Source organism: Tachyglossus aculeatus, chromosome 17 (genome assembly GCF_015852505.1).
Source record: "Tachyglossus aculeatus isolate mTacAcu1 chromosome 17, mTacAcu1.pri, whole genome shotgun sequence".
Lineage (NCBI taxonomy): Eukaryota > Metazoa > Chordata > Mammalia > Monotremata > Tachyglossidae > Tachyglossus > Tachyglossus aculeatus.
In genome coordinates this window covers 25,123,873-25,139,889 of record NC_052082.1, presented here as the reverse complement: position 1 = coordinate 25,139,889, position 16,017 = coordinate 25,123,873, and the positions used below count along the sequence as shown (strand labels likewise).

General features: G+C 38.4%; 1 protein-coding gene and 1 non-coding gene across 2 annotated transcripts in view; one reads left to right on the top strand and one right to left on the bottom strand.

Annotated features, from left to right (window-relative positions):
• GPC6 (glypican 6) overlaps positions 1 to 16,017 on the top strand; it is a 772,215-nt gene that overhangs the window by 104,357 nt on the left and 651,841 nt on the right. The window lies entirely within an intron of this gene.
• LOC119939838 lies at positions 14,496 to 14,633 on the bottom strand. The gene has a single exon (XR_005454800.1). It is a non-coding gene; the product is annotated as a small nucleolar RNA SNORA7 (small nucleolar RNA).

Genomic DNA, 16,017 nt, shown 5'->3' with positions numbered 1-16,017 from the left:
TTTTACAGATGAGGGAACCGAGACCCAGAGAAGTGAAGTGACTTGCCCAAAGTCACACAGCTGACAATTGGCGGAGCTGGGATTTGAACCCATGACCTCTGACTCCAAAGCCTGTGCTCTTTCCACTGAGCCATGCTGCGTCTCTTAAGTGACTTGTCCAAAGTCATGCAGCTGGCAATTGGCAGAGCTGGGATTTGAACCCATGACCTCTCTTTCCACTGAGCCACGCTGCTTCCACTGTTCAACCGGCTATAGCAACATTTGAAGTTGGCAGAGAGTTTGGAAGACACCACTAATGAGAAGGGGATTTCTCTTTCCTGCTGGTGGAGTCCAACTCTGGATCTTTTGGTGGCTAGATAGAAATTGTATTTTCCAAGTGCTTAGTAAGGTGCTATGCACACAGTAAACTCTCAATAAATACGATGGAATGAATGAATGAACCCCCAAATTGGTAACCGGCAAGGCAAATATGATATAGGCTGTCGTGCTGGAAACCTCTGAGAATGATTCCAGCAGGAATACCAGTCTTACTTGAGCTGACCTCACTACCTGACCTCTGACACTCCCACTCTGATTTGGGCCAAGGCCCAGTCTATAGCTGCTTCTAGGGTAGGATCATATAGAAGAAAATCAGGGTTTTTTTTTTTTTCCCAGAATGGTTGTGGGTTTTTTTAGGGGCTTTTATGGAGGTGGTTAAGAAGAGAACGGTAGGGGACTGTTAAGATAAATCACATATAACCGTCTCCATTCCTCCTGTACCTTTCATAATTCATTTTTGTAGTAATGATTATCCTATTTGTGTTTTTCCAGTAGTGTTCCAGTGAGTTAGTGATCGATGTCTATACTCACAAGGAATTCACTTGACTAGAAAGCGTATCCTGAAAGTTCTCAAAGAGATGTAATATATTAATATAAAGTTAAAAATATGTAAAAGTATGTTTCATTCTTTTTAAGAAGTAATGTGGCATAGTGGAAAGAGCGTAGGGCTGGGAGTCAGATGATCTGGGTTGTCATTTTGGCTCCGCTGCTTGTCTGCTGTTTGATCTTGGACAAGTCACTTAACTTCTCTGTGCCGGTTTCATCATCTGTAAAAATGGAGATTCAAGGCCCTTTTTCTCCCTACTACTTAGATTGTCAGACATGTGTGGGACGGAGACTGTGTCTTACCTGGTTATCTTGTATCTACACTAGTGCTTAATACGGTGCTTGTCATGCTAACAAGTGGAGTTATTAATAACTTGAAGGTGGCAAACATAAAAAAATCAAATAATCAAAATATCAAATAATGAAATCATATAACCCTGAACTTCATTTTATAGATTTCAAATCCTAAAGTAAATACAAAAAATAACTCAGAAACTGTTTTAATAATTTGTAGGTTATATTTACTATTTAAAGATTTCCTTTAGTTTAATGACACACCAGTTAAGTTTATAATCTACAGAAGAATGCTGTAGTTACTCTATTCCTACAACCTATTTCTACTCACCTTATCAGTCAAAGAATTGAGAACATTTTTCTAAAATAAGATAATGACAGAAAATGACAAAGTCTCTTTGTGTGGGAAATGTCAGGTTCTAACTTACCTGAGTCCTGTTACTTTGGTACCGTCCACCCTTCTCCTTCCCACGAACGGTGTCAGCTTTTTATTTTGAGTGCAGACATACTTCTAGGTCTTCACATAGGGTGTTCGTGGGCCGTGGATAGGAAGGATCCAATGGAAGAAGAGTTTGAGGCAGAGAAGTTCTCGAGAGCTGACCGTCTTCTCAAAAGGAGGCACGACGGACTTAAAAATAAAATCTATCAGTATGTATTAAGGGCAACAAGGGTAGCAAACTGTTTTTTTGAATTGAGAAACCTGAAGGGCAAATGAGAATGCTAGGTTAGTTAAGAAAATTTTAGTAGCAAACTATGATTACATAGGAACGAGATTTTTAAAAACTACAGATAGAAAGGAACCGTAAAGGAAATGTAGTGTTAAATGAAATGTTAGCAAACATCAATCAGTCAGTGGTATTTCACCATGATTATTCTGTATCTACCCCAGCACTTGGTACAGTGATTGGGACATAATAAGCACTTAACAAATACCACAGATGCTGTAATTACTGTTTATTTAGTGCTTACTGTGTGCAGAACACTAGGCACTGAGGAGATAAAATACAATAGTGTATATTCTCTCCCACCACTTAATATAGAAAGAACTTAAATACTACTGTTACTATTACTACTATAGTTGGTAGGCATGATTGTACCCTCAAGGAGTTTGCACTTTAATCAGGAAGACAGACATTAAAATAAGTGACAGATACAACAAAAGTCTTTCCAGTTTATTTTACCAAAGATGACATCTTGGGAAAGTGCTCTCCTTGGAAAGCCAGATATACCCCTGAGTATTGGGAAATGGCACATGTTTTACAGATTGGGATGTTGTAAGTTGCAGGCTGGTAAACTTCACATTGGCGCATAATTAGCACATTAATACCTAAAGCAAATTATGAAAAAAAAATTTCATCAGATTGTTGAGAAGAGATTCAAGAAAGAAATCAGCTTAGTATTTGAAAAGCAAATTATGACAGATACCTTAATTTCCTTCTGTGAGAGTGCCAGACCATTTAGTCAGTTGAGAAACAATTTATCCAAAAAGCCGGATCAGATGATACCAAAAGTATTCTGTGAGGTCTATACTTAAATTTTGTGTAACAATTAACTCTTCCCATTTGATTTGTTTGTTCTTCCCCAAACTAAGAGTATTTTCAGAGAAACAGCGTTGCCTAGTGGAAATGGCATGGGGCTGGGAGTCAGAGGATCTGGGTTCTAATCCTGACTCTGCCACTTATCTGCTCTGTGACCTTGGGCAAGTCACTTAACTTATCTTTGCCTCAGTTACCTCCTCTGTAAAATGGGGATTAAATCCCACTCCCTCCCACTTCAACTGAGCCACAAGTGGGACAGGGAGGATATCTGTCCTGATTGACATGTGTCTACCCCAGAGCTCAGAACAATACTTGATAGCTTGTGCCTAAGAAGGCTTCTCTTATGCCGTTGAGTCATTTCTGAGCCATAGCGACGCCGTGGACACATCTCTCCCCAAACGCCCCATCTCCATTTGCAATCATTTCAGTAGTGTATCCCTGCATAGGAAAGTGGTTTACCATTCATTGTCTTCTTCCATGCAGTAAACTTGAGTCTCTGTCCTCAACTCTCTCCCATGCTGTTGCTGCTGCTGCCCAGCACAGGTGAGTTTTGACTTGTAGCAGATTGCCTTCCACTCACTAATCGTTGCCCAAGCTAGGAATGGAATGGGTGTGCCTCTGCATGACTCTCCCTCCCTTAGCCACGACTAGTAGATATTGGAAACTACTCTCCAGGTGAGATCCTGAGAGGGGGCCTAAGAAGGACCATAATTATTATTATTGTTGTTATGCAAGGTTCATCATAAATTGTGAGCTCCTTCTGGGGAGGGAATTTGTCTGTTAGTTGTTATATTGAGCTCTCCAAAGCATGTAGTACAGTGATTTGCACACAGTAAGCGCTCAATAAATAAGATTGAATATCTGAATCATACTGCATATTCTCAGGGCTATTCTATTCTTCAAATTGAAATATAGTCTCTTATATGGTCTCTTAATTTTGAATTCTTAATCCTCTCCCCCTCTTTCCCCTTTCCATCCCCCCCCCCGCCTTACCTCCTTCCCTTCCCCACAGCACCTGTATATATGTATATATGTTTGTACATATTTATTACTCTATCTTGTACATATCTATTCTATTTATTTTATTTTGTTAATATGTTTTGTTTTGTTCTCTGTCTCCCCCTTCTAGACTGTGAGCCCACTGTTGGGTAGGGACCGTCTCTATGTTGGCAACTTGTACTTCCCAAGCGCTTAGTACAGTGCTCTGCACACAGTAAGCACTCAATAAATATGATTGATTGATTGATTGATTGAAGAACATGAGACCAGTCTAGGTTTGGCCAGGGTGAGATATGAGGAAGGAAACAGTAGACCTCTCTCTGGTCTTTTTGGATCCATCCCACTCTATATCCCATTCCTGGCTGTGGTGGCCATCTCAGGACAGCTTCTGAGGCTAGCATTGGCAGGGGGAACCTGTGGTCAAACTAAGCAAGGTAATGGGGGAGAAAAGACATAGGGATCATTGCCCTTTCTGAAAGTAAGCACATGAAAAATAACAACAATGAATGCATGCAACACTGAAGTTGATTCACTTTTTATCTGTATAATATTATCTTATTAAAGATTTATATTTCAACTCTAAATATTGAATTCCACACATTGCATCTCACACATACGGTTTAAATAGAAGTTGTCTTAAAGATTGATAGTGTAATAAGCACGGTGAATTGCGTGCTTTGGAAATGAGGTACTTTAGCACCTAGTTTGAGTTTTCTGAGTAAGCGCTTAGTACAATGATCTGCACACAGTAAGCACTCAATAGATACAATTGAATGAATGAATGAATGAGTAGTCTCTTGTCAAGAGTGGTTTACTAGGCACAGCTTCCTCATGATTTCCCTGGATAGTCCCTGATTTTGTGTTGATTTTTGTACTTACTGTACACGCACATGGTAGTCAACAGTTACTTTGTTTGCTTTCCTTTAAAATGAATCGTGATGGCATCATGTGGAGATAGTTAGCTAGAACATTTAAAGGGATAAAACACTTATGCCTTAAGGGTTCTTTGATTCAGACTCATTTCTACAAACTATTTGCTGCCTTCTTCAGTGAAATGGATTCTTGCTGTTACTAATGTAAAAACCTGCTGTTAAATGCTTAGATTGAACGTATTAGCCAGCTGGTGGTTGAATTCTTACCACTGAACAGCCCAGAATTGGAATAATTAATTTTCCTAGAGCAAGTACATTGTGTTGTACCTTTTTGAATTTGTCACTATAATCTGTAATCACCAGGGAGTTTGTGGATTTGCAATTAAACTCGAGTTGGCAATTTATAGTAAAGATAGGTACTTGCTAAATACAGACTGCATTGCTGTGAGTTTTCCATTAATATGTTTCTGATCCTTTTTATAACACTCAGGTTGCTAGTAGTGAAACAGTTAGCTCAGTAGTGTGTTCATGTTAATCTTATCTAGTGAAAACAGGCCCTCATGAATTTACTGTCTGAGTTTTCTCTTTTCCTCCCAAAATGCTCTCCATTCATTTGTAGAGGGCATCTTGTCTTAACAATGTAGGTTTTTAACAATGGTATTTAGAAGTATACGTATGCAAAGTCATACACCTGATTATGAACGTTTTTCTGAATCTACATCTACCCATTAAACTGAAAAAAGATTGAGATCATTTTCCAACCTTTTTATTTTTGTCTCAGGCTTGAACAAAATTATTCATCAATGACAAGGGCTTCATTCATTCATTTATTCATTCAATTGCATTTATTGAGCATTTACCATGTGGAAAGCACTGTACTAAGCACTTGGGAGAGTACAATATAATAATAAACAGCCACATTCCCTGCCCACAATGAACTTACAGTCTAGAAGGCTTAAATATTTTCACTCCATTCTGCTATTTTATGGAGAGGGTCCAATAATGAAAGGATAGACAGAGCAGTACAAAAGTGAATTAGAATGACTAACATATTGTTTTCTGGCAGAACATGACATGTTTCAGATGAAACTGTAGATTCATGGAATATCTTTAGTGTCCCACCTGGATTTGCCAGGGAAACCATGTCTTATCCTAGAAGAGTTCCATCAATATCACCTATGTGCTAACATGTTTCAGACAAAACTGTAGATTCATAGAATATCTTTAGTGTCCCACCTGGATTTGCCAGGGAAACCATGTCTTATCCTAGAAGAGTTACATCAATATCACCTATGTGCTATATGTAACATCAAATAAGCAGGATCATGAATGATGAACTCTTGGAATAAGGACACAACTATTGAAGGAATGCTTATCACATTGGCAGGACAAGTCAAAAGAGTAATTGACAACAGGATATCCAAATAATAGTATGGTATTGGGTGTCAAAAATATTCGAGATATTCAATATTCAGTATTCTTATCTTATCCTAAGAGACTTATTCATATCTCAAGTCCACCTAATAGATACAATAGAAACCTTCTGGAAGAAAATAGTCATAAAAAAGAACACCTCATAAATGTATACTCCAAAATACAAGTCTAAGATAATGATGACACTGGAAAATGTTGGCATCTCTGGCATTATCCTTCTTGCATGTGTCTCATTCAAGTTCACGTATTCAATCTGTCCCCCAAATCCTGTAGCTAAATGTAGCTAAAATCTGCCCTTTCCTCTCCAAACAGCTACTGTGCTAATCTGAGATTGATTTATCATAAGCCATCTTGACAACTGCATCAGCCTCCTCACTGAACTCCGTTTCCCGTTCCTCCCCTCCAGTTCTTACTGAGCACTACTTCCCTTGTCATTTTCTAAAAAAAATTAATCCTATGACTCTTCTCTCCTCAAGAGTCTCCAAATGGTTGCCCATCCCCTTCCTCAACAAACTCCTTATGTCCAGCTTTAAAGCACTTAACTCACTGACTTTCTACTACAACCCAACCCAAGCTTCATTCCTCTAACTCCAGTTTACACATGGTACCTTGATCTTCTCTATCTCTGTGTTGTCAGATTTTTAAAACGGTATTTGTTAAGCACTTACAGTATGCAAGGTACTGCACTAAGCACTGGGGTAGATACAACCTAATCAGGTTGGACACAGGGCATGTCCCTCAACGGGGCTCACCAATCTTAATCCCATTTTACAGATGAGGGAACTGAGGCACAGAGAAATAAAGTGACTCGCCCAAGGTCACACAGTAGACATGCAGAGGAGATGGGTTAGAACCTAGGTCCTCTAACTCCTACCTAAGCCTGAGCTGTCTCTTTCCACTAGGCCACACTGCTTTTTGCTGCCAACCCTCTGCCCCTTTCCCACAGTGGCTTGAAACTTCTTATCCCTCCTTCCATCCTTTCCGTCTTGACACCATTATTAAAAATCACATCTCGTCCAAGGAGCTTTTCCAGATTGAGTCCTCTTCCACTACTCTCTCCTTTCTTTGTCACCTGTGCACTTGGACCTTTCCCTTTTAAGCACTTGATTTCATCCCACCTCTGGCCCCAATACACTTATATACTTATCCATAAGGTATTTATTTTACTGTCTGTTTTTTCTGTAGCCTAGCTGCAAGTAAGCTGCTTGCCAGCAGAGAAACAAGTCTACCAAGTCCGTTGTATTGTACTCTCCCAAGGGCGTAGTATGTTGTTCTGCACACAATAAGCATTTAAAAAATACTATTGATTGACTGATTGATATAGCCAACAGTGGAAAAATTAGGATGGATTTGCATATAGACAAGTCAATCAGGGGAATCAAATCATTAATGAAAACCTAACCAAATTATTATTTATTTTATTTGGAGGTGAGTTTAACTCCAACTTAAAAAAAAAATCATTGCGTTAGAAATTCTGTAAAGTTGGGTAAAACCTAAATGTTTGTTTCTCTTTCTTTCTGGAAAAAGTTACTGGCTGTGAACTTTTTTGTTTCACGTCTTCTTAGGCATTGTATTAACCTCATTTTTACATTTGAAATTGAGAATTATTCAATAAAAAAATTAAACTTGCATGATTAAATGTAATATTCCTTGGCACTAAAAACTCCTTAAAAATGCACTCATATCTGATACTTCATTAATAATATTTTATTTAGCTTCAATTAGGTTTCACTTGTATTTCAAATAATATGTCAAGTCAGGAGGGAATTTGGGTTTTTTAAAGAGTGTGAACATATGTTATATAACATATAATCTTGCTGAGATATTTTGGAAGGTCAAATGCAAGTGTTTGCTCTAAAGCTGATAGAGAAGTATTTTTAGTGTAAATAAAGCTGTTCAGGCAAGCATGAAATTGAGAGAATTCTGAATTCCAGTGGGAATAGAAAATACTAGTGTTATGGCTCTTTTGACACTCTGTGTTTGGTGATTTGTCTAAAAAATGGAGAAGAGGAAAAGGAAATCAAGAAATGGCTATGATATAGACCTTTTCAAGTTCTCTGAATGTTGCTGAAACGACTTGTGAAATATAGGGTCAAAGACATGTTGATGAGGCAGAAATCACTGTTGCAGAAAAATGTTGCAGTCATGTGGACAGAATCTAGAAAATGCTTCCAAAAGGTTTTTCTTGAGTGATAAAAATGAAAATGTCAGGATGACCAGTGGTTTTAATTAACAATTTAAGCTTATTCAGCAATCCTATTACCTCCGTTCCATTTTATGAGAATTAAGAATAAGAATAGAGGGGAAAACTAACCCTTTTCAAATTGTCACATGCCAAATGGACTCCATCCTCTATGGAAGCTATTTATTGTCTTCTGAAAATGTCAAAAGTTCTGTAAAAAAAAATAAATAATTTTAGAAATGCCACCATTCATTCATTCAGTCATATCTATTGAACATTTACTGTGTACAGAGCACTTGGGAGAGTGCAATATCACAATCCCTGCCCATAACAAACTTACCACAAAGCCTAACCTTGTGGGAGGAAGTAATACAGGATAAATATTTGGTAGACAAAATTGTTTAGGGTTCTTTTTGTGTACCATTTCTGTTCATTTATGGAAATCTCTAAATTACTAGATAAAGGGGACAAAGATGAATGAGGAGCAGGCTTGGGAGTCAAAGGACCTGGATTTTAATCCCAGCTCTGCCAGTTGCTTGCTGTGACATTGGGCAAGGCATTTAACATCTCTGTGCCTCAGTTTCCTCATCTCTTAAATGAGGATTTAATGCCTGTTTCCTTCTTACTTAGACTGTAAGCCCCTGAGTCCGTTGCTGGGTAGGGACCATCTCTATATGTTGCCGACTTGTACTTCCCAAGCGCTTAGTACAGTGCTCTGCACACAGTAAGCACTCAATAAGTACGATTGAATGAATGTGTGACAGGGACTATGGCTAATCCTATTAACTTGCATCTACCCCGGTGCTTTGAATACTGCTTGACATAGTAAGTGCCTAACAAATAAAATAATAATAATGACTGCAGACTATGAGGTTTTTCTGCTTTCATTCCACACACCTTCCATTTCCCTCCATAATAGCCAAATCCATGTTTCCTATCCCCACAAAAAGAGCTATTTCATCAGAAATTGCCTATCTCCTCTATCAGTTTAAGCCCTATGTACTACTTTTTGTAAATATACTTCACTCTGTTTTCCCTACAGAGAGAAATGCTTTGTGAGCAGACATTGGGTTTTGAAAATTTTTTGTATTTTCTCAAGTACTATGAATTGCACCCAATAGGCCCTCAAGAAATACCAGTTCTGCCAGTACTGCTTCTGTGATTAGCAGTACTAATACTGGTACTACTACAGAATGGCAACATGAACCTGAGATTCTGACCTTGGGCTAATTCAATTTAAAAGTAATAGTAATAATAATGATAATTATGGTATTTGTTGTGGTGGACTCCATGCTGAACTTTGAAATATTTTTCTCTCTTTTACAAGTTTAGAGATAGTAGTGGATGGGGAGTTGGAAAATCTCAGCAAGTTACAGCCATTATGAACTTTTCTTAGAATGAAATGCAACACTGATGATTTTTAAATTTTTTTCATTTGGAATAAAATGCACAATGAAAGGATTTTTTTCCCCAAGAGCCATTAGGAATCAATTAAATCCTGTTTATAGCCTCCTATTTGAGGAAAAAATATACTGTTCAGGGTGAATGATTCCAAATGCTGAGACAAAACTACTCTTTTACAACATACAAAGCTTCACATCAGCTATGAAGAACAGCTTTAAATGTTCTTCATCAGAATCTAGCCAATAGTAGTTTACATCTGAGCTGCAAAAATTGAATTGAGCATGAGGAAGCTGCAGCTGAACTTAACTGAATCATAAAAATCAAAATGACAGACTTGTTATTTGATTGTGTTCTTTGCTTCTTTTTAATGTCACACCTTTCAAATGAACTATAATAAGCCATAATGTTTGTGTTCATGTATTCTACCTAAAAATCTTCCCTTTTATGTAATATTTGCACTATATGTGCTATTTCATGCTATCTCATTTTAGAGGACTTGTGTTAATGAGAAAAAGAGGAAAAATAGCTTTCAGTTGATTGAAATGAAATGTCAGTATAATAATAATGGTAACGATGGTATTTTTAAGTGCTTACTATGTGTCAATCACTAGTCTAAGTACTAGGATAGATGTGAGGCATTCAGGTTGGACTCAGTCCCTATCCCACATGGGGCTCACAGTGTTAAAGCCTATTGTACAGATGAGGAACTGAGACCCAGAGAGGTGAAGTGACTAGCCCAACAACACACAGCAGGCGAGTGGCGGAACTGGGATTAAAACCCTAGGTCCTCCTGACTCCCAGAAGATCAAGCTGCTTGAAGCATGCTGGATTTTATTCCTCTTCAATGCCAGATCAACTAAGAAATATTAGGACATGCTATTTAAGTGGTATACCTCAGTCATTTTCCTGCTTATTTCTGGTAGCTGTCAATATTCTTGCTCTAGAGTTCCATGTGGACTAACTCCTAAGGTTCTCTGGACTCCCGCAATTCCACTCTGCCCACCTATGCCTTTGATCCTGTAGAAAGTGTGTAGTTGTGTCATGACAGTAAGGAATGCAGGCCCATAGCTAGGAGGGTCAAATGCATCCCTGAGCCAGGAGAAATAATGGAGCTCTTTCACAAGCATAAAAAGCTGTCAATCCAGACCTGACCTGCACCTTTTCCCTGTTTCTGTTGAACCCTCCACAGAATTGTTTCAGAAACCCAAATGTGATTTTTTCAACGTTTCATTCTATTCACTTCGGTTGCTTAGGTACACAGTGATCCCAGAAGTCATAAAATAAGTGAACATGCCTCTTAGTTAATCTGGGAAGATATTGAGTCATCGGATGAAACTCCAGTTCATTAAATTGGAAATTATTGTTTTAACATTCCTAATGCAATGTATCAATTTGGCATACAACCTAGCCTGTGGTCGTTTCTTCTCTGATGTAACATCCAAACTGTGCCTCAAATTTCTTTCTCTGTGTCATCCTCTCTTCTTTCTATTTTTCTCCTTCCTCTTCTTCCGATCTTCTCCCTTCTCCTTCCATTTCCCCTCTTTTCCCTTCTGTCTCTGTCTCTCTTGACTTTACCGTCTTTCACCATTCATCATTCTTTCTCCACATTTAGGACACTTTCCTGCCCCCAAATATGTGAAGCCATGTACCTCCCATCTTTCAAAATTCTCCTGAAATGTCACCCATTCCAGAAGGTGTTCCCTGATTAACCCGCACCACCTCATTAGTCACCTTAACACTCCAGTATCTACTTTTGTTGTTAGTTCCTCTGTGGGTACACTCTGGTGTCTTTTTATAAGTTCAATATTTGTATATTTAGTTAGCTTAAATGTTGGTAGTTTTCTGAAGAGACCCCTGGCTAACAGGTATGCATAGTATACCACTGAATATACTTTCCTTTATTGAATGGAGTCATTTCCAAGCCTTTTAAAGCAGTAGTGTTTCAGAAATGAATATTCTTTCTTTTGAGAAGACTATTGAGAAGGGATATATCTTTTAAAGACTGATTTTTCCTACTGCTTTTTCTTATTCCTATTTCCTGTGTCCATAGTCATGGACAATAAATATTTATTGCATCGAAAAATGAGGTGGAAAGTATCTGCATGTAATGAATAACATGAGACAGCTACCTCTGGCTCCACAAAGAAAATCAAGGTCCAACTCTTGGTAATTCTCATCTTTCTCTCATGTCAATGGATTATGACATTCATAGTTTCATCTTTCCTGACTCCTCTCCATTTCTCTCAGAGATATAAGTTGCCCTTAGCTTCTGGTACTGTGGCTCTCCTGACTTCAGAACTGTTCTGAGGTCTCTGTTATTCATGGTCCCTCTGGAGCTTTCCAAGTTTGGAATGCTTGGAACAAATGCCTCATCATATCATCATATGTTACCTACTTCCCGCGATCTTCATGGCCAAAGGAGGCATCAGAGTTAATTGTCTGAACTTTAGTTCTTACAATGCCATCACCACTTAATTCCCTCCCTACTCCACCCCCACGAAAGATCAGTCTATAGAATTTTTACTTACTTCTCATTTTTGGTTTTCTACTGAGCAGCAACATGTGAACTTCATACAAAATTTAATATGGAAGGTCAGATCCTTGGTCTTAAGAAACTTCCCATTCAAAAAAGAGTGCTAGAATAAAGCTGGAGGTCAACAGCACGGTCTTATAAGTTCTGAAAGAATTAACACTCCTTGCAAACTTTGTAAACATAATCACTAGAAGATGAATATGCTCTCCTTGTTCCAAAAGGAATCATGCCTATTTTTCTGATAATAGAATTTGATAAAATATTCTATAAGTTTCTATGTGTAAAGTTCAGCTTGTACCTATGGATACTATAGATTCCCATCTGCCTTTACTGATTTGTTACCAAATAGACTTTACTCCTGAAATGAAACTGTCATTGCAAATTATTGCAGGATGCTATGATTTTGTCAAATGTAATCAGCTGGAACTTTAATCGTTCTTTTGCACCTTAAAATCTGAAATGCATGCAAGTCAGAGACACATGTGGCAGTGAACAGATCTTGTTAGAGTTTAAAACAAAATGACAGATGTACCTAAAAATAGAGTTACAGGTGCACCTGAAGGAAAATTATTACTTGGTATCAGACTATGTCCAGAGACAGCTGGTGCTATTTGGAATCTTTTCAAATGAGAATCAACATTTTCATTTTTTTTCATATTTGAAAACATTAACTAAAATGAATATAGACTCACTGGAAATTGCCTACAAAGAAAATATGTGGCTTGGTAACATTTTAAAAAAATCTTTGTGGGTACTTAGATCCTGAGAATAGTTAGAAGGATAACAAAAGGAATATTCACTATGGAAGGGAATGCGTCAGTTATATGGTATTCTTCCAAGCGCTTAGTACAGTGCTGTGTATGTAGTAAGCACTCAATAAACACAACTGATCCCCCATCCCCCCGGCACTTCCTCCTTCCCCTCCCCACAGCACCTGTATAAAGTTTTGTACAGATTTATTACACTATTTATTTTACTTGTACATATTTACTATTCCATTTATTTTGTCAATGATGTGCATCTAGCTTTACTTCTATTTATTCTGATGACTTGACACCTGACCACATGTTTTGTTGTGTTGTCTGTCTCCCCCTTCTAGACTGTGAGCCCGTTGTTGGGTAGGGAGCGTCTCTATATGTTGCCAACTTGTACTGCCTAAGTGCTCTGCACACAGTAAGTGCTCAATAAATACGATTGAATGAATGAACTGACAGACTAATACACTGCTCTGCACAGGGTAAGTGCTCAATAAATACAATTGATTGATTTTTTTTGACTGATTGAGTGATCATTAGTATTATTTTCCCAAGCATCTAGTATAATGTTTTGCATTTAATAGGGGATCAGTAAATACTGATGATGATGATAGTTATGATTCAGGGTCCAAAATCTAGGTTTAGCAGTGTTTTGTAATGACTCCTTATTCAGAGATTGAGGGCACCCAGTCTGTCTTACCTGGGCTGCACTAGAGGACTTCAGGACAAGGACTACTCCATCCGCAGATCCTCTGAGAAGATGTGGCACAGGCTGGGCTAGTTTGCTGCCCAGAGGACTCATTCAGCGCAGGTTGATGATGATGATGGCATTTATTAAGCGCTTACTATGTGCAAAGCACTGTTCTAAGCGCTGGAAAAAAAACACTGTTCTAAGTGCTGGAGAGGCTACAAAGCGATCAGGTTGTCCCACAGGGGGCTCACAGTCAATCCCCATTTTACAGATGAGGTAACTGAGGCCCAGAGAAATGAAGTGACTCTCCCAAAGTCACAAAGCTGACAAGTGGCGGAGCCAGGATTTGAACCCATGACCTCTGACTCCCAAGCCCGGGCTCTTTCCACTGAGCCACGCTGCTTCATCTCTGTGGGCAGAATGGTAACAGATAGCACTTCCAACTCCTTGAAAAGTGGGATGACAAAGAACAAAGTCCAAGAATGAAGTTGGTCTCCTAGAAATTAAGCTATACTTAACACACATGCACTGAGGGAACAGATGAAGAGAATAGACAATAGCAGTATATTCCTTCAGCTGTTGTGTGGTAGGCTAAAGTTTGAAAGTCAAATGCTAAATTTACCAAGATCGTCCTAAGTTAAGGAAGGCTCCTACACTGTAGCAATGAAGCTCCGTTAAATCCTTGCTAGGGCTGTCCATAGTCTTGTCTTCTGCCGTCGAGTCATTTCCAACCCGTAGCGACACCACAGACACATCTCCCCCAGAACTCCCCTAGCTCTCCATCTGCAATTGTTCTGGTAGTGTATCCATAGAGTTTTCTTGGTAAAAGTATGAAAGTGCTTTACCACTGCCACCATCCGCGCGGTAAACGAGAGTCTCCACTCTCAATTCTCTCCTATGCCGCCGATACCCAGCGTGGGTGAGTTTTGACCTGTAGCAGATTGCCTTCCACTTGCTAGCCACTACCTAAGCTAGGAATGGAATGGGTAGGCCCCTGCTTGACTTTCCCTAACGTAGCTGAGACTGGTAGAGTATTGGAAACTCTCCAGGTGTGACCCTGAGAGGAGCTATCCATAGTAACAAATAGATAATAGGTAGATTATCGATAAATGGACATTTCGGTTTTGAGGATGGAACTCCCAATGGTGGGACCCGAGCAATACTCAATTTTTTCTACAGTATGGACATGGAAAGATATATGGATTTGTCCCATACAGGGCCTGTTTCTGTTTTGAGCTTACTTCTTAATATCTTGATCTTTCTGAAACCTCAAATCAAGGAAATCATCTACTCTCAAGATTGCTTCCCTCCATCTGCTGCATTAGGTTTCTAACATTCCACTACATCATTGCGTGGTTTACATATTCTCATTTTCATTTTAATGCATAGCAGTTGCTTGGGTATCCATTTTCCTTTATTTCAACCCAGTCAAGTTGTGTGGCTGTGAGCATTGCTGCTGACAACATTCCTGGTCCATACTATTGTTTATCTTGTCCTGTCACTGAGTTTTTAGTATGATTTGTAGGTGATGTTTAAGGAACTGTACAAAGGGATGTGTCTTTAGTAGATCCCTCAACCATCTGGAGTATTGGACAACATTCTGGTCTTTAGCTTGATATGGAATTTAATTCCCTGTTTTTGCCACATACTGAGTCAATTTGCTAACAGTTACTGGTCTTCCATTTTCTGTTTTTTACTTCCATTTTTATGTACATTCGTTATTGAATAGATGCCTTGTTCTTAATTTTTCCCAGTTCACTGAGTGTGGATGAGAAATATGAACCTAAGGAGTTGATGGAAAAGATCTTTACGTATTTGTATTAGGATGTGCTACTAAATAAGGCGATTCTGGCCAAATAGTTCAGACATTTTGCTGACTGGAAACTAAAAAAACGAACACAGGATCTTTATTGATGTTCCTGGTATCTTAATCAGAACTATTCCTAGAATATATGCAGAGAAGATAAATAATTATGGGGATCGGGAAGAGGAGGTGAAACAAATGTGGAAATTGAAGTACCAAAAAGTCAATCAATTTATCATCTCAGTTCTTAGAGTGATTCCATGTGTCCTTTTGGAACGTATTAAGGGATATTTTGAACGTGATTTGAATTTAGAATATTGGTATTAGTCAACGAAATTACAATTACCTATCATGTTATGGTTGGTGGGGAGAATCTACTTGATATACATAACTAGGAGTTTCATGTTGAATGTTTAATTATACTTTGGCAAAGGCCCATATTTTTACAAAATGTAAGATAATTCTAATTTGAGAACTGAAGTAAAATTAAAACCAAAATCATAAATGCCTTAAGTTTCTATAGACTCTTTCAACTTTCCTTTAATCTCACAATGTCACTCTGAAATAGGAGCTGCTGCTGACTGAGTTTACAGAGCTTTTGCATAAGCAATAAAAATTGAAATTGTTTTTTGGATGAAAAAGTTATG